The following is a 17753-nucleotide window of genomic DNA, read 5'->3' as shown; positions in this document are numbered from 1 at the left end:
CCCCAAATAAACCTTTTGATGCCACATGGCCAGTGGGTGGACACTGGCCCTGACCATGGGCAATGGCTAGTGGGCATGTGAAGAAACCTTATGGTGCAACATATACTTTGTCCATGCCCAAAGGCCATGGCTAGTGGGCCGTGAAGAAACCTATTGGTGCAAGATGTATAGTGTACATGGCCAAAGTTCATGGCTAGTGGCATCAGAATAAACAAATTGGTGTAACATGTACAGGGGCCATGGCCAAAGGCAATGGCTAGCGGGCCTTAATGAAACCTATTGCTGCAACTTTTAAAGTGGCCATGGCCAAAGGCGATGGCTGGACGGCCACAAAGAAACCTATTAATGAAACATGACTAGTGGGTGGACACTGGGCATGACCAGGGGCAATGGCTAGTGGGCCGTGAAGTAACCTATTAGTGCAAAATGCACAGTTGCCCCAGCCAAAAGCCGTGGAAAATGGTCATGGCTGAAGGTCGTAGCTAGTGGGACCCAAAGAAACCTATTGGTGCAACATGTATAGTGGCCCCCGTAGAAACTATAGAATGAGAAACCCTTGAAATTCAGTGAAATAGCCTTAGTTAGGAGAGAGTTCAGGAGATCAGATTTAACATGAAAAATAAGTCGATCGGATGTAATGCAACAAAACCCGTGAAATTCAGCAATAACATTTCGAGTAATTCCACCTTAAGTCTGTGATATTACAGGCAACAACACTGATGACATAGCAGAAGACATCACTGGTAGCATCACTAACTACATCATGCATGACATCACTGATGGCCTCACTAATTGCATCATGCATGACATCACTGATGTCACTGGTTTGATTAATTACATTTTGAAATATGACACAACTGTTTTTGCATATTTCATACTTAACAGTACAATGTCTTTTGCCTTTGTTTCTTTTAATGTAATGTGCAGTATACAATTATGTGGCATAAGTAAATGATTTTTTTGTGCATATTAACTAAACTTAACATTCTTAGGTTATATATTATCACAATGCACACAGGCACCTAATTTTGTGTATGCGATTACTTTTTTTTAAAAATAAAACTTGTCATTTAGAAAAAAATGTGTTCATGTAATGCTATTACAGTGAGGAGAATTGTAAATGTAGATGTGAACATTGATTATTTTCATAACACTCACTATTAAGCCTGTTTCTACTTCTATATACTTTTTTTTGACTACTATATACTTTATATATTATGTTTGAAAAGTCTGAAATAGATTTACTAGAATCAGGGGCTTTCTCTGCAATAAGGTATTTTAATTGTTTACTAATAAATGAAATTCAAACCATTTGTATAACATTACATGTTTTTATTTTTAAGTGAATAGTTGTTAAGTACTGCAAATGAATGTGTCACACTTAATCATACCAAACTTCTGTATTATCGTATTGTACCATGTCATGTTATTATTAAGTGTAATAAAATACAATATGTATCAAAATTATCAAACTTATTTAATATGTAATGTCACATTTGATGTAATTATTGATCTCATCATTGATGACACGTTTGATGTAAGTAGTGATGTCATCAGCAATGTCATCTGTGATACGCAAATGGGTAGCATGAGGGACATCAATAGGAGGACACTGAGTTAAGATGGTCATGGCTTCCCAAATTTTAAGAATTTCAGAATTTCAAGGGTTTTGTGGCGTTAAACTGATTACATTGACTGTCTCCTAACCAAGGTTTTGTCGCCATAAGACAAGGAAGGGGGAGACAGAGGAAGACTGGACAAATTATCTCACTAGGCCTTGTGTCATTCTGATCATGAAAGTGCGAAACAAAAGTGCAAGGGGAAAGGCAGAGGGGGAAGTGCAGCGGAGAGGGAAACTTAGTGCAGTCAGGGCACCATGACTATAAGAAAGTGCAGCCAGGGTAGTTTAGTTTGGGTTAAGTACATGGAGGGCAAAGGCCAGTGGGTGATTACAGTTACAGTCCCTAAGTGCCCGGTTGGCCCAGAGGCAGTGCAGGAAGTCTGGTCATGGTAGGGCCTGGTACCCTTTCAGACTATGAGGGTACACAGTAGCCAGTCAGGGCAGGCAGAACAGAAAGGTTAGCAAGGAAGAGGAAGATAGAAGGCAGAGGAGAAAAGGAAGGCCTTGAGCAGCTTCCGGAGCTTCAGGTGGTCCGGTTCAAGTTTGGGGGGCAGTTGCTGCACTATAGTTAAGTTGTGTAATGAGATACATAGGAAACCCAAAAAATGAAGTGCTAATAACCTTTGACTCATATGACAGATTGGGCTGCAATTCTGCAGACAAAAAGCTTGTCATGGGCCCCCTTTACTGGAGATTTTGGGAAAGATCCATACAAAAATTGACATTTCATTCAGAAAGTAAACCAAAGCTGTTTTGACCTACTCCTCATTCATTTTCCCATAGAGAAAACGTCAGAATGTCTGCACAGCGCACAGCAAAAACCAGCTGGAAGGAATTAGACCAGGTATGAAAAGAAATGGACACAAAGCATTGACTCGATTTCCGGGAGTGGTTTGGGGTTATTGCATACAGTATTTTTTTAAATATTTGACAGAGATGCGGGCACCCCTTTCTCCCAATATTATAGGTTTAACTCCCATTGTGCTTTGCAAGAATTAAAACCCATTTTATTTCTGTTTGATGCAAGAGATAACCACAGTAATTACGGGAATAATTGAGGCTAGCCGAAAAAGAAAAGTGGAAAAAATGCCATTTTGGAGGGGGAAAAGGATGTCATTACATTAGGCTAGAGATAAGGAGTGGGAAAGAGGACATCCTGTGAAATTGGGGAGTTGGTTGGGGACTGGGAACCAAGATCAGAGCTCAAACTTTTTCGCATTACCGAGGCTGTTCGGCAGGATAATCGTGGTTATAAAAGAAAACTTGATTGGAATGAAAGCGCGTCACACGACAAAATGACTGCTCGGGGGAATGGGGAGGGCTGGGGAGGGAATGGGGACCTGACGGAAGTGGGGGTGCATGCCAAGAGAAGTGAGGCACTTGGTGAGAATATGGGAGGGCAGGGAAGATTTTGGGATTTTGCACCTTCTTTACTGATAAACATGTTTTTTTGTGGGCGCCTACAGATAGCTGTGGTGTTTTGTAGTACATTGCCACTATAACCGTGGTTATGGGAAAACAGATTTAAAAAAAAGAAAGAGTTAAACAAATTTGAACAATACAAACAAATGGAATTTTACAGCTACAGTGAGGTAGGGGGGGGCATACCTAATCGCCCGGTAGTGTTTTAAAATATGCATTAAAGGTCCTGGATAGTGGTCCTGAAAGACATGTATAGTGGCAAAGGCTGAATGGCTTGACCACCTATGGGGTCGAAAAGAAACATACTGTGGAACATGTACACTGGACATGGCTGAATATCATGGCTAGTGGCCTGAAAAGGTACATATTGAGGCAACATGTATAGTGGACACGGTTGAAGGCTTAGGCCACTGTCCATGGGAGAAGAACATGGCTAGTGGCCTGGTAGTGTTTTAAAATATACAATGGGCAAGGCTGAAGGCTGTGATCACTGGCTAGGGCCAAAAGCCAAGGCTAGTGAGCCCAAAAGACATGTATATTTGCCAGGACCGAAGGCTGTGGCCACAAACTGGTTCCAGAAGAAACATTTAGTGTAACATATATGTGGACACAACCAAAGGCCATGGCTAGTGGCCTGGTAGTGTTTTACAATATATAGTGGGCACAGCCTTTGGCTTTTGTCTGAATGTCGTGGCTAGTGGTTCCGAAAGACATGTATACGGCCACCTAGCAGGTTGAAAATATCCATATTGGGGCAACATGTATAATGGACACAGACGAAGGCCGTGGCTCGGTAATGTTTTAAAATATACAGCAGTCATGGCCGAAGGCGCTCCTCACTGACCGGGGCCAAATGCCCTGGCTAGTGGGCCCAAAAGACATGCACACGGGCCACGGCTGAAGTCTTTTGCCACCTAGTGGGTCGAAAGGTTTAAAGTAGAAATTCACAATGACATACCAAATGGCATTATGGGGGGCATACCGATATGGGGGATAATAATAGTAGTGTGGTGAGTTAACCTAGTCATGACTTCCCACATCTGCTGAATTTCAAGGGTTTTGTTGCATTAAATCTGCTCAGCTTCGCTGCACCTTAACTAAAGTTTTTTCAGTGAATATATATAATAGGCCGGCAATAGCTGACCTATAGTTAAGTTGAGTCAGACTCCCATAGGAACCCCTTACAATTCTATTTTAATAACTTTTGATTCGAATAACAGATTTGACCAGAATTTTGAAAAATTCTTAAGGACTCGCGGACCCCACAGCCTGCAAGTTTCAAAAACTTTCCAAAGTTGCAGCCTACTTCCCATTCCTCTCTCAGGTTATTTTTCTTGAGTTCATTATTTTTTTTAAAGTCCAATGCTATTTTGTTCTTCACACTTTCTTCAAAGAAGCTCAATTGAACTACATTTGTATATTTCACTTTAAAATATATGTTCACTCACATGATGGGTGCCAGATTTGGACTTTTCTCTATGGGGACAAAAATACCTGGGCATATGCTATTCTTGCAGTTGGTCATTTTGTTCCCCTTTCTGTGCTGCATAAATACAGTTAGTTGGGGTTGTGCGATGTATTACAAGAGTCCCCAAGAGACCAGCCATAAAACAAGGGTCTTGTAGCACTCTGCTTAACCAAAGTGTGTGATCCACAGCAAATTATTTAAACTCACTGCAATCTGCAATCTTGTATGCATCTTGTATGCATAACAATACCACTGTCAAAACCGGTGCAAATCAGTTTGGCATTGATGAACGTCTTTGAGTGTTTTAAAATACAGTTTGCCCGTGCCCACTTAAAGGCCATGGCTAGTGGTCTGGTAGTGTTCTAAAATAAATTGACAGTAGGAACCTCCAAAGGCTGTGCCCGCCAGCCACGGCCAAAGGCGTTGGTAGTGTTCTAAAATAGAAAGTGGGCACGGATGAAGGTGGTGCCCACTGGCCATGGCTGAAGACACTGGCAACCTTACCTCTTATTTATGTGATCATTGTGGTCATAGGTTGCGCAACAGGGGCTGCAAAGTTATGGTTGCTTCAGCTGAATTTCAAGGTTCTTGATGTTTTAAGTTCTCACCTTAACGTCCATGCAACTAAAGTTTTTCCCTTGAATTTAAGTTGACTATTTTACAATGTATTGCTGACCTTAACGTCCCTGCAAATAAAGTTGTCCTTGAATATTACAAGGCCACGGTAGTGGCCATGTAGTTATGGTTAAATTGCTGTTTCCATAGGAAGAGCACTTTTTGGGCAGCTTATAACATTGCTCTCCCTGGACGAATCCTCACCAAACTTTGCAAAAAGAGTGTTTGGGTCACTCTGAATTTTTCTGCAAAGTTTGGTGAGGATTCGTCCGGGGGGGGGAAAGTTATAGGGGGGTCCCAAAATTTTTTTTCCCATAGACATAATGGGAAAAAACTTTGCTCACGCTTACAGCCCAAACCGCTGGACGGATTTACACCAGATTTGCGGCAGGAGCGGCGGATTGGTCCCGAAAGCGTGCTTTGCTTTATTTGGTGTAAAACCGTCAAGTAGTTTTTAAAAAAATGACAAAAATGTAAGTGAAAAAAAATCGTGATATCTGTGTTCGCTTCGCGGACACACTTCCCTGTTCGCTCCGCGCACAGGACGGTGATTGGGCAAGCAGCTTGCGTGATGTCCGCGGACATCTGACGTGCTCTCTCATTGGATGTGTGAAAGCTTGCAGTGCGTCTGGCTTCAGAGACGCCCGCCATCTTTGTTCCTCGCATGAGAGGCTTTGTATCCGGCCTGCACAGTAAGTCCCCCACCCCCGCTCATGCCCGTGTCTGTCTCCTGTTCCTCCCAACCCCCGCTCATGTCCGTGTGTCTTTCTCCCTCCTGCCCACCCCTCACTCATGTCCGTGTGTCTTTCTCCCTCCCGCCCACACCCCGCTCATGCCCCGCTCATGCCCCGCTCATCTCTCCCACCCACCCACCCTCCACTCATGCCCCGTGTGTCTCTCCTACCCCCTGTGTGTCTCTCCCAACCCCGCTCATGTCTGTGTGTCTCTCCCCACCCGCCGCCCACCCCCGCTCATGGCCGTGTGTCTCTCCCCACCCTCCCCCCACCCCGATCATGCCCCCTGTGTCTCTCCCCCTCCCAACCACCCCCCGCTCATGCCCCGTGTGTCTCTCTCCCATTCCCCCCAACCCCCGCTCATGTCCCGTGTGTCTCTCCCTCCCCCCCACCCCCGCTCATGTACCGTGTGTCTCTCTCCCTCCCCCCACCCCCTGCTCATACCCCATGTGTCTCTCTCCCTCCTCCCCACCCCCCGCTCATGCTCCGTGTGTCTCTCGACCTTCCCCCCACCCCCGCTCATGCCCCGTGTGTCTCTCTCCCCTTTCCCCCACTCCCCGCTCATGCCCCGTGTGTCTCTCTCCCTCCTCCCCGCCCCCGCTCATGCCCCATGTGTCTCTCCCCTTCCCCCACCCCCACTCATGCCCTGTGTGTCTCTCTCCCTCCCCCCCACACCCACTCATGCCCCGTGTGGCTCTCCCCCTCCCGCCTACCCCCCGCTCATGCCCGTGTGTCTCTCTCCCTCCCACCAACCCTCGCTCATGCCCCGTGTGTCTCTCCCCTCCAACCCACCCCCGCTCATGCCCCGTGTGTCTCTACCCTCCCACCCACCCCAGCTCATTCCCTATGTGTCTCTCTGTCTCCCCCCACACCCGCTCATGCCCCATGTGTTTCTCCCCTCCCGCCCACCCCCCGCTCATGCCCATTGTGTCTCTCTCCTCCCGCCCACCCCCGCTCATGCCCCGTGTGTCTCTCCCCCTCCCGCCCATCCCCTGCTCACGCCCTGTGTGTCTCTCTGCCTCCCCCCCACCCCCGCTCATGCCCCGTGTGTCTCTCTCCCTCCCCTCCACCCCCGCTCATGCCCCGTATCTCTCTCCCCTTCCACCAACACCTGCTCATGCCTCGTGTGTCTGTCTCCCTCCCTCCCACCCCCGCTCTTGCCCCGTGTGTCTGTCTCTATCCCCCCACCCTCGCTCTTGTCCCGTGTGTCTGTCTCCCTTCACCCGCCCCCGCTCTTGCCCCGTGTGTCTTTCCCCCTCCCGCCAACCCCCTCTCTTGCCCCATGTGTCTGTCTCCCTCCCACCCACGCTCTTGCCCCGTGTCTCTTTCCCCCTCCCGCCCATCCCCGCTCTTGCCCCGTGTCTCTTTACCCCTCCCGCCCACCCCCGCTCTTGCCCCATGTATCTTTCCCCATCCCGCCCACCCCCACTCTTGCCCTGTGTCTCTTTCCCCCTCCGGCCCACCCCCGCTCTTGCCCCATGTCTCTTTCCCCCTCCCGTCCACTCCCGCTCTTGCCCCATGTCTCTTTCCACCTCCCGCCCACCCCCGCTCTTGCCCCGGGTCTCTTTCCCCCTCCCACCCACCCCCTTTCTTACCCCCTCCTGCCCACCCCCGCTCTTGCCCCCTCCCACCTACCACCGCTCTTGCCCGTGTCTTTAAACGTCCCGCCCACCCCCGCTCTTGCCCCGTGTCTTTCCCCCTCCCGCCCACCACCGTTCTTGGCCCATGTCTTTCCCCCTCTCGCCCACCCCCGCTCTTGCCCCGTGTGTCTTTCCACCTCCCACCCACCCCCACTCTTGTCCCGTGTCTCTCTCCCTCCTCCCCACCCCCCGCTCATGCCCCGTGTGTCTCTCTCCCCTTCCCCCACCCCCCGCTCATGCCCCATGTGTCTCTCTCCCTCCCGCGCACCCCCGCTCTTGCCCCGTGTGTCTGTCCCCCCCACCCACGCTCTTGCCCCGTATCTCTTTCCCCCTACCACCCACCACGCTCTTGCCCTATGTCTCTTTCCCCCTCCCGCCCACCCCCGCTCTTGCCCCGTGTCTTTTTCCCCCTCCCGCCCACCCCCGCTCTTGCCCTGTGTCTCTTTACCCCTCCCGCCCACCCTCGCTCTTGCCCCGTGTCTCTTTCCCCCTACCACCCACCCCCGCTCTTGCCCCGTGTCTCTTTCCCCCTCCTGCTCACCCCCGCTCTTGACCCATGTCTCTTTCCCCCTCCCGCCCACCCCCGCTCTTGCCCCGTGTCTCTTTCCCCCTCCCGCCCACCCCCACTCTTGCCCCGTGTCTCTTTCCACCTCCCACCCACCTCGCTCTTGCCCCCTCCCACCCACCCCCACTCTTGCCTTGTGTCTTTCCCCCTCCCGCCCACCCCCGCTCTTGCCCCATGTCTTCCCCCCTCCCACCCACCCCCGCTCTTGCCCGTGTCTTCCCCCCTCCCATCCACCCCCACTCTTGCCCCGTGTCTTCCCCCTCCCGCCCACCCCCACTCTTGCCCCGTGTCTTTCCCCCTCCCGCCCACCCCCGCTCTTGCCCTGTGTGTCTTTCCCCCTCCCGCCCACCCCCGCTCTTGCCCCGTGTGTCTCTTCCCCTCCCGCCCACCCCCGCTCATGTCCCGTGTGTCTCTCTCCCTCCCCCCCGCCCCCCGCTCATGCCCCATGTGTCTCTCTCCCTCCTCCCCACCCCCCGGTCATGCCCCGTGTGTCTCTCTACCCTTCCCACCACCCCTCGCTCATGCCCTGTGTGTCTCTCTCCTTCCCGCCCATCCACGCTCATGCCCCGTGTGTCTCTCTCCCTCCCGCCCACCCCCCGCTTATGCCCCGTGTGTCTCTCCCCCTCCCACCCACCCCCTTTCTTACCCCCTCCTGCCCACCCCCGCTCTTGCCCCCTCTCACCTACCACCGCTCTTGCCCGTGTCTTTAAACGTCCCGCCCACCCCCGCTCTTGCCCCGTGTCTTTCCCCCTCCCGCCCACCACCGTTCTTGGCCCATGTCTTTCCCCCTCTCGCCCACCCCCGCTCTTGCCCCGTGTGTCTTTCCACCTCCCACCCACCCCCACTCTTGTCCCGTGTCTCTCTCCCTCCTCCCCACCCCCCGCTCATGCCCCGTGTGTCTCTCTCCCCTTCCCCCACCCCCCGCTCATGCCCCATGTGTCTCTCTCCCTCCCGCGCACCCCCGCTCTTGCCCCGTGTGTCTGTCCCCCCCACCCACGCTCTTGCCCCGTATCTCTTTCCCCCTACCACCCACCACGCTCTTGCCCTATGTCTCTTTCCCCCTCCCGCCCACCCCCGCTCTTGCCCCGTGTCTTTTTCCCCCTCCCGCCCACCCCCGCTCTTGCCCTGTGTCTCTTTACCCCTCCCGCCCACCCTCGCTCTTGCCCCGTGTCTCTTTCCCCCTACCACCCACCCCCGCTCTTGCCCCGTGTCTCTTTCCCCCTCCTGCTCACCCCCGCTCTTGACCCATGTCTCTTTCCCCCTCCCGCCCACCCCCGCTCTTGCCCCGTGTCTCTTTCCCCCTCCCGCCCACCCCCACTCTTGCCCCGTGTCTCTTTCCACCTCCCACCCACCTCGCTCTTGCCCCCTCCCACCCACCCCCACTCTTGCCTTGTGTCTTTCCCCCTCCCGCCCACCCCCGCTCTTGCCCCATGTCTTCCCCCCTCCCACCCACCCCCGCTCTTGCCCGTGTCTTCCCCCCTCCCATCCACCCCCACTCTTGCCCCGTGTCTTCCCCCTCCCGCCCACCCCCACTCTTGCCCCGTGTCTTTCCCCCTCCCGCCCACCCCCGCTCTTGCCCTGTGTGTCTTTCCCCCTCCCGCCCACCCCCGCTCTTGCCCCGTGTGTCTCTTCCCCTCCCGCCCACCCCCGCTCATGTCCCGTGTGTCTCTCTCCCTCCCCCCCGCCCCCCGCTCATGCCCCATGTGTCTCTCTCCCTCCTCCCCACCCCCCGGTCATGCCCCGTGTGTCTCTCTACCCTTCCCACCACCCCTCGCTCATGCCCTGTGTGTCTCTCTCCTTCCCGCCCATCCCCGCTCATGCCCCGTGTGTCTCTCTCCCTCCCGCCCACCCCCCGCTTATGCCCCGTGTGTCTCTCTCCCTCCCGCCCACCCCCGCTCTTGCCCCGTGTCTTTCCCCCTCCTGTCCACCCCTGCTCTTGCCCCATGTCTTTCCCTCTCCCGCCCACCCCCGCTCTTGCCCTGTGTCTTCCCCCTCACTCCCATCCCCGCTCTTGCCCCGTGTCTTTCCAGCTCTTTCCCACCCCCGCTCTTTCCCCCTCCTGCCCACCCCCGCTCTTGCCCCGTGTCTTCCCCCTCCCACCCACTCCCGCTCTTGCCCTGTGTTTTGCCCCCTCCCGCCTTCCCCCACTCTTGCCCTGTGCCTTTCCCCCTCCCACCAGTCCCCGCTCTTGCCCCGTGTCTTTCCCCCTCCCACCCACCCCCGCTCTTACCCCATGTGTCTCTTCCCTGCCCGCACACCCCCGCTCATGCCCCGTGTGTCTCTTCCCCTCCCGCCCACCTCCGCTCATGCCCTGTGTGTCTCTCTCCCTCCCCCCGCTCATACCCCGTGTGTCTCTCTCCCTCCTCCCCACTCCCCGCTCATGCCCCGTGTGTCTCTCTCCCTCCTCCCCACCCCCCGCTCTTGCCCCGTTTCTCTTTCCCCCTCCCGCCCACCCCCGCTCTTGCCTCGTGTCTCTTTCCCCCTCCCTCCCACCCCCGCTCTTGCCCCGTGTCTTTCCCCCTCCCGCCCACCCCCGCTCTTGCCCCATGTCTTTCCCCCTCCTGCCCATTCCCACTCTTGGCCCGTGTCTCTTTCCCCCTCCCGCTCACCCCCATTCTTGCCCCCTCCTGCCCACTCCCGCTCTTGCCCCTCCCACCCACCACCGCTCTTGCCCCGTGTTTTTCCCCCTCCCACCCACCCCCGCTCTTGCCCCGTGTCTTACCCCCTCCCTCCCACCCCCACTCTTGCCCCATGTCTTCCCCCTCCCGCCCACCCCCGCTCTTGCCCCGTGTCTCTTTCCACCTCCCGCCCAACCCCACTCTTGCCCTGTGTCTCCTTCCCCCTCCCACTCACCCCCGCTCTTGCCCCCTCCTGCCCACCCCCGCTCTTGCCAACTCCCACCCACCCCCGCTCTTGCCCCGTGTCTTTCCCCCTCCTGCCCACCCCCGCTCTTGCCCCGTGTCTTTCCCCCTCCTGTCCACCCCTGCTCTTGCCCCATGTCTTTCCCTCTCCCGCCCACCCCCGCTCTTGCCCTGTGTCTTCCCCCTCACTCCCATCCCCGCTCTTGCCCCGTGTCTTTCCAGCTCTTTCCCACCCCCGCTCTTTCCCCCTCCTGCCCACCCCCGCTCTTGCCCCGTGTCTTCCCCCTCCCACCCACTCCCGCTCTTGCCCTGTGTTTTGCCCCCTCCCGCCTTCCCCCACTCTTGCCCTGTGCCTTTCCCCCTCCCACCAGTCCCCGCTCTTGCCCCGTGTCTTTCCCCCTCCCACCCACCCCCGCTCTTACCCCATGTGTCTCTTCCCTGCCCGCACACCCCCGCTCATGCCCCGTGTGTCTCTCTCCCTCCCCCCCACCCCCGCTCATGCCCCGTGTGTTTCTCTCTCCCTCCTCCCCACCCCCCGCTCATGCCCCGTGTGTCTCTCCCCCCTTCCCCCACCCCTGCTCATGCCCCGTGTGTCTCTCTCCCCTTCCCCCCACCCCCCGCTCATGCCCCGTGTGTCTCTCTCCCTCCCGCTCACCCCCGCTCTTGCCCTGTGTGTCTGTTTCCCCCCACCCGCGCTCTTCCCCTATGTCTCTTTCCCCCTCCCGCCCACCCCCGATCTTACCCCATGTGTCTCTTCCCTGCCCGCACACCCCCGCTCATGCCCCATGTGTCTCTCTCCCTCCCCCCACCCCCGCTCATGCCCCGTGTGTTTCTCTCTCCCTCCTCCCCACCCCCCGCTCATGCCCCGTGTGTCTCTCTCCCCTTCCCCCACCCCCTGCTCATGCCCCGTGTGTCTCTCTCCCCTTCCCCCCACCCCCCGCTCATGCCCCGTGTGTCTCTCTCCCTCCCGCTCACCCCCGCTCTTGCCCTGTGTGTCTGTTTCCCCCCACCCGCGCTCTTCCCCTATGTCTCTTTCCCCCTCCTGCCCACCCCCGCTCTTGCCCCGTGTCTCCTTCCCCCTCCCGCCCACCCCCACTCTTGCCCCGTGTCTCTTTCCCCCTCCCGCCCACCCCCGCTCTTGTCCTGTGTCTCTTTCCCCCTCCCGCCCGCCCCCGCTCTTGCCCCATGTCTCTTTCCCCCTACTACCCACCCCCGCTCTTGCCCCGTGTCTCTTTCCCCCTCCCGCCCACCCCCGCTCTTGCCCTGTGTCTCTTTCCCCCTCCTGCCCACCCCCGCTCTTGCCCCCTCTCACCCACCCTCACTCTTGCCCCATGTCTTTCCCCCTCCCGCCCACCCCCACTCTTGCCCCATGTCTTTCCTCCTCCAGCCCACCCTCGCTCTTGCACCGTGTCTTTCCCCCTCCCGCCCACCCCCGCTCTAGCCACGTGTCTTCCCCCTCCCACCCACCCCCACTCTTTCCCCATCCCAACCACCCCCGCTCTTGCCCCGTGTCTCTTTCCCCCTCCCGCCCACTCCCGCTCTTGCCCCGTGTCTCTTTCCCCCTACTGCCCACCCCCGCTCTTGCCCCCTCCGACCCACCCCCACTCTTGCCCCGTGTCTTTCCCCCTCCTGCCCACCCCCGCTCTTGCCCCATGTCTTTCCCCCTCCAGCCCACCCTCGCTCTTGCCCTGTGTCTTTCCCCCTCCCATCAACCCCCGCTCTTGCCCTGTGTCTTTCCCCCTCCCGCCCACCCCACTCTTTCCCCCTCCCACCCACCCCTGCTCTTGCCCTGTGTCTTTCCCCCTCCCGCCCACCCCCGCTCTTGCCCCGTGTCTTCCCCCCTCCCGCCCACCCCCACTCTTGCCCCGTGTCTTCCCCCCTCCCGCCCATCCCCATTCTTGCCCCGTGTATTCCCCCTCCCGCCCACCCCCGCTCTTGCCCCGTGTCTTTCCCCCACCCGCCCAGCCACGCTCTTGCCCCCTGTCTTTCCCCCTCCCACCCACCCCCGCTCTTGCCCCGTGTGTCTCTTCCCCTCCAGCCCACCTCCGCTCATGCCCTGTGTGTCTCTCTCCCTCCCCCCGCTCATGCCCCGTGTGTCTCTCTCCCTCTTCCCCACCCCCCGCTCATGCCCCGTGTGTCTCTCTCCCTCCTCCCCACCCCCCGCTCATGCCCCATGTGTCTCTCTCCCTCCTCCCCACCCCCCGCTCTTGCCCCGTGTCTCTTTCCCCCTCCCGCCCACCCCCGCTCTTGCCCCGTGTCTCTTTCCACCTCCCGCCCACCCCCGCTCTTGCCCCCTCCCACCCACCCCCACTCTTGCCCTGTGTCTTTCCCCCTCCTGCCCACCCCCGCTCTTGCCCCGTGTCTTTCCCCCTCCTGCCTACCCCCACTCTTTCCCCCTCCCACCCACCCCCGCTCTTGCCCCGTGGCTCTTTCCCCCTCCCGCCCACCCCTGCTCTTGCCCCGTGTCTCTTTCCCCCTCCCGCCCACCCCCGCTCTTGCCCCCTCCCACCCACCCCCACTCTTGCCCCGTGTCTTTCCCCCTCCCGCCCACCCCCGCTCTTGCCCCATGTCTTTCCCCCTCCAGCCCACCCTCGCTCTTGCCCCGTGTCTTTCCCCCTCCCGCCCACCCCCGCTCTTGCCCCGTGTCTTTCCCCCTCCCGCCCACCCGCACTCTTTCCCCTCCTACCCCCACTCTTGCCCCGTGTCTTTCCCCCTCCCGCCCACCCCCGCTCTTGCCCTGTAACTTCCCCCCTCCAGCCCACCCCCGCTCTTGCCCTGTGTCTTCCCCCCTCCCGCTCACCCCCACTCTTGCCCTGTGTCTTCACACTCCCGCCCACCCCCACTCTTGCCGCGTGTCTTTCCCCCTCCCGCCCACCCCCGCTCTTGCCCCGTGTCTTTCCCCCTCCCGCCCACCCCCGCTCTTGCCCCGTGTCTTTCCCCCTCCCGCCCGCCCCCACTCTTTCCCCCTCCCACCCACACCCGCTCTTGCCCTATGTCTTTCCCCCTCCCGCCCACCCCCACTCCTGACCTGTGTCTTCCCCCTCCCGCCCACCCCCGCTCTTGCCCTGTGTCTTTCCCCCTCCCGCCCACCCCCGCTCTTGCCCCCTCCCACCCACCCCCACTCTTGCCCCGTGTCTTCCCCCTCCCGCTCAACCCCACTCTTGCCCCGTGTCTTCCCCCTCCCGCCCAACCCCGCTCTTGCCCCGTGTCTTTCCCCCTCCCGCCCACCCCCGCTCTTGCCCTGTGTCTTTCCCCCTCCCGCCCACCCCCGCTCTTGCCCCGTGTCTTTCCCCCTCCAGCCCACCCCCACTCTTTCCCCCTCCCACCCACCCCCACTCTTGCCCTGTGTCTTTCCCCCTTCCGCCCACCCCCACTCCTGCCCTGTGTCTTCCCCCTCCCGCCCACCCCCACTCTTGCCCTGTGTCTTTCCCCCTCCCGCCCACCCCCACTCTTTCCCCCTCCCATCCCACCCCCGCTCTTGCCCCATGTCTCTTCCCTCTCCCGCCCACCCCTGCTCTTGCCCCATGTCCTTCCCCCTCCCGCCCACCCCCGCTCTAGCCCCGTGTGTCTCTTCCCCTCCCGCCCACCCCCGCTCATGTCCCATGTGTCTCTCTCCTTCTCCCCCACCCCCCGCTCATGCCCCGTGTGTCTCTCTCCCTCCTCCCCACCCCCCGCTCATGCCCCGTGTGTCTCTCTACCCTTCCCCCCACCCCCCGCTCATGCCCCGCGTGTCTCTCTCCTTCTGGCCCACCCCCGCTCACGCCCCGTGTATCTCTCTCCGGTCCGCCCACCCCCCGCTCATGCCCCATGTGTCTCTCTCCCTCCCGCCCACCCCCTGCTCATGCCCCGTGTGTCTCTCTCCCTCCCGCCCACCCTCCGCTCATGCCCCGTGTGTTTCTCTCCCCTTCCCCCACCCCCACTCATGCCCCATGTCTGTCTTCTGTTCCCCCTGCTCATGCCCTGTGTCTGTCTCCTGTTCACCCCACCCACTCATTCCCTGTGTCTCTCTCTTTTTGCCCCCACCCCCCGCTCATGCCCCATGTCTGTCTCCTGTTCTCCCAACCCCCCGCTCATTCCCCGTGTCTGTCTCCTGTTCCTCCCACCCCCCGCTCATGCCCCGTGTCTGTCTCCTGTTGCCCCCCACCCCCTCCGCTCCTGCCCCGTGTCTGTTCTCCCTACCCCCCCGCTCATGCCCCGTGTCTGTTGTTCCCCGCACCCCCGCTCATGCCCTGTGTCTGTCTCCTGTTCCCCCACCCCTCGCTCATGCCCCATGTCTGTCTCCTGTTCCCCCCACCCTCCGCTCATGCCCCGTGTATCTCCTGTTGCCCCCCACCCCCTGCTCATGCCCCGTGTCTCTCCTGTTGCCCCCCACCCCCGTTCATGCCCCGTGTCTGTCTCCTGTTGCCCCCCACCCTCCGCTCATGCCCCGTGTCTGTCCCCTGTTCTCCCCTCCCCCGCTCATGCTCTGTGTCTGTCTCCTGTTCCCCCACCCCCCGCTCATGCCCTGTGTCTGTCTCCTGTTGCCCTCCACTCCACGCTCATGCCCCGTGTCTGTCTCCTGTTGCCCCCACCCCCCGCTCTCGCTCAATCCCTGTGTCTCTCTCCTGTTGCCCCCCACTCCCCCGCTCATGCCCCATGTCTGTCTTCTGTTCCCCCCACCCCCCGCTCATGCCCCGTGTTTGTCTTCTGTTGCCCCCACCCATTCCCCATGTCTGTCTCCTGTACCCCCCACTCCGTGCTCATGCCCCGTGTCTCTCTCCTGTTGCCCCCAACCCCTCGCTCATGCCCCGTGTCTGTCTCCTGTTGCCCCCCCACACCCCCGCTCATGCCCCGTGTCTTTTCTCCCCACCCCCCGCTCATGCCCCGTGTCTGTTGTTCCCCCCACCCCCCGCTCATGCCCCGTGTCTGTCTCCTGTTCCCCCCACCCTTCGCTCATGCCCCGTGTCTGTCTCCTGTTCCCCCCACCCCCGCTCATGCCCCGTGTCTCTCCTGTTGCCCCCCACCCCCTGCTCATGCCCCGTGTCTCTCCTGTTGCCCCCCACCCCCGCTCATGCCCTGTGTCTGTCTCCTGTTGCCCCACCCCCCGCTCATGCCCCGTGTCTGTCTCCTGTTCTCGCCACCCCCCACTCATGCTCCGTGTCTGTCTCCTGTTCCCCCCATCCCCCATTCATGCCCCGTGTCTGTCTCCTGTTCTCCCCACCCCCCCGCTCATGACCCGTGTCTGTCTCCTGTTCTCCCCACCCCCCGCTCATGCCCCGTGTTTCCCTCGTGTTACCCCCCACGCCTCCTGCTCATGCCCCGTGTCTCCCTTGTGTTCCCCCCACCCCCAGCTCATGCCACTTGTCTCTCTCCTTTCCCCCCCACCCCCGCTCATGTCCCATGTGTGCCCTGTACCCCCCCGCTCATGCCCCGTGTCTCCTTCGTGTTCCTCCCCACCCGCTGCTCATGCCCCGTGTCTCTCTCTTGTTCCCCCCACCACCGCTCATGCCCCGTGTTTCCTTCCTTTTCCCCCCCACCCCCTGCTCATGCCCCATTTGTACCCTGTTCCCTCTCACCCCCGCTCATGCCCATGTGTCTCACCTGTTTCCCCCACCCCCCACTCATGCCCTGTTGTGTTCTTTATACACACTGCCTTCCCTTTCCATGGTGGCCATATTTTTTTTTTTTTTTACCACCCGGCATTCCCACTTTGAGGATATAAGATGTTAGTGGTCTTCATCTATTGAAAAGGATGTTATGGTGACGTTGTACTAATAAAAACCTTTAAAATTTAGTAAAAAAAAAATGTTACAGGGACGTTATGGTTAAGTTGCACTAATAAAAACCTATGAAATTCAATGAAAAAACTTTGTTAAAGGGACGTTATGGTTAAGTTGCGCTACTAAAAACCTATGAAATTCAGTGAAAAAACGTTGTCAAAGGGACGTTATGGTTCCAAGTAAAACCGAAAAACCCTTGAAATTCGCCAGTTATGGTAAGCTAAGCAACCATAACTCGCGCCACCACCGTGCACTGCTAAGACTAACACCGAGGACATCAAAGATGACATCACAAATGTCATTGATGACAGCACTGATGATATCACATGTCTGGCTCACTCTTTTTTCTTTTGCTGACATATCTAGGCCACATGGTTTTCTTCAGTAACAGTCAGAAACTAAAAATGTTATTTTATTTGTAGACGTATCCTTCAAGTAGGTTCTTACAGTAATTCCCTTAGAGTCCAGTCACATCATATGAAACATATACATACGGGAAGACACAAGCTTGAAAGACAGCAATCCTTTTTGTGCATAAAGGTAATCAATAGACTTATGAGCACTTTCTGATTTGAAACAGAGCAATCATTTATTTGCATGAAAATAATCTGTTAAGTTATGAATTGTTTCTGCTACTACTTGTGCTTTTTTGCTAACTTCACTTTCCCTGTACATACCCATATTGGTATGTGTTCTTGTGTCTTTGTGTTTTGTCTATAGTAATGCAATTATGTGATACATGTGTTTTATTAGCTACATATTACATATTTCACAGTACACACAAATCTATTAAGAAAACAATTATCATTTTATTATTCAACATATTAACCTTACGAATTTTATACCTTCATCTTGTACGCTGCACACAATGTTATGTTTCTGTATGAGTAGCTTAGTATACTAGATAGAACCCCATAATAGAATGCTATTTATATCAATGCATCGTTCAATGCACTAATTAGGGTATGATATTTATTGCAATGATCCTTGACACTTGTTTCACAACATTATAATAAGAATCCCTTGTACACATATTTCATGAAAAGTACATACACATGTGATGTCATC

The sequence above is a fragment of the Ambystoma mexicanum genome, chromosome 10, assembly GCF_040938575.1.
Source record: "Ambystoma mexicanum isolate Mex_15411 chromosome 10, UKY_AmexF1_1, whole genome shotgun sequence".
Lineage (NCBI taxonomy): Eukaryota > Metazoa > Chordata > Amphibia > Caudata > Ambystomatidae > Ambystoma > Ambystoma mexicanum.
Note: the sequence above shows the minus strand (reverse complement) of the source record.